Below are 1905 nucleotides of genomic sequence, written 5' to 3'. Positions count from 1 at the left end.
AGAGAACCATAAAGAAGTACCAGCTAGAGATCAACAAGGAGTTCTCACCAGATATGGTTTTCAATCACATGGAACCATGCTACCCGAATCGAACGACGCATCACCATCAGCATCGATCGATATCAGTCCAATTCGAGGACAACACGAGGAAAAATCGATAGACACAACTACTTGTGCATCGATCGATACTAGTCAAACCGACATGAAGAAAATTGGAAATTTTGACAAGAAGGTGATCACGTCTGTCTCCTAAATACCCTGATCACGATAACAGCCATTCTGATTGTCTAATCATTTAATTTACTCCTCTCAAAAAGGCAACGCTGATTAAAGGATCTATTAGTGCGAACCTTGATCTATACATACCTGTTCAACTTCCAGTTCCATTCGCCGATTTGGTAAAGGTACAGACTAATGTCAATTAATCAAGACACTGATTTGGTTATTCCGTATCATTTCCAGCTCTTAACACATCAGGTATAGACAACTTTCTTCAGTCAATGGGAAGTGATTCTGTATACATTGATCTTGAGGCAAATGTTCGAAACATTTTACTTGAGAACTCATGTCCTTTCTTGAGGTTTTGACATTTAAATCTATTTTTTGACTATTATAAACTATCTTTTTATTTTTTTGTCTAGTTCAGTTGATGTTCTCGAGCTTTCTGACAAAACAAAGTCTGTTCAAACCCATCCTCCAAAGATTGCGACATCAGAGAAATCTAAGTCTGTCGCTGCAGGTATGACTGATTTTATCAGGTTTAAAACATTAAGATGCCATTGCCTTTCTACTCAGTTTTTCTTTCATGGTGAAACAAACCCAAGTAAGCCATCTGGTAATGTGAAGAGGTCATGGAAAATTTGGCTCTATTAATATTCAAGAACCCAGAGAAATTTGTGGAGAATTATTGGACAAAACATTGGCTCTGTTGTTGTCTGAGGTAATAACATAAATCTCAAAATTTGAAAACAGTATTGTAATGGTTTTAATGTGATTTACAACACTTCTCCCACTCTCTCGCATTCAATCACTTCACCGTCCTTCAGGGTTACATTCAAAGCTTCACCTTTAAATCTGCGATGAACAGCATCACCTCAACCAAATCGAATATACATTCTCCTGTTACGCTCTGATACCACTTGTTGCGGAATTCGTGGTTCTTCTGATACCACTTGTAGAGTCAATCGTAACTCTAACAAGACTTCCTTGGGGATTCGTAACATCCCTGGTCCCTTTGATCTTTCCCATTGATTCAATCCTTGTTTATGACTCAAGAATTTTTCACCCAGTTCGCGGCCGCAGCACACTACATCTGGGGTGGATCCAGGATCCACAACATCCACTATGAAGTATCGGAAAACACCTCCGCTGTGGTTTACAAGATCATAACTCTCTCTGTTCTTGGGTATGCAAACCCTAGAGAGTATAAAGAGATAATACAAGAGTACATGGCTAAGAGCTAAGACTAGAACAACATATCATCTCTAGCTTACTCTATCTCTCTAAGAGACGCCATGGAAGCTCCCTCTGGATGCTTGAGGCTCGTGCCTCCCAGAAGCTTAGCTTAGAGATCTCTGTCGTGATCTCTCCTTCTTTGTATTGTCAGCACTTAACCTAATGGGCTTTATCGATTAGACCCATAGGTTGTCCACGCGTAACTTGTGCAACTCGGCCCAGCCGATGAACAAGTCTGATGGGCTTGACCAAACCTCACAATCTCCACCTGTTTGGTCCAAGTCCATAACCCTTCCTTTGTGCTCGACACCTCCTGAAACTTGAGCAAATCTGTTCATCCTCTGCATCTCCATGTCTTCTCTTATCTCTTCTCACTTCTCTTAGCTCCATCTTGAGCCAAGCTTGAAGTCCTCTTATGATCTTCTTAAAACCTGCATAAGTTTACACTTA

The sequence above is a fragment of the Raphanus sativus genome, chromosome 3 (genome assembly GCF_000801105.2).
Source record: "Raphanus sativus cultivar WK10039 chromosome 3, ASM80110v3, whole genome shotgun sequence".
NCBI lineage: Eukaryota > Viridiplantae > Streptophyta > Magnoliopsida > Brassicales > Brassicaceae > Raphanus > Raphanus sativus.
Note: the sequence above shows the minus strand (reverse complement) of the source record.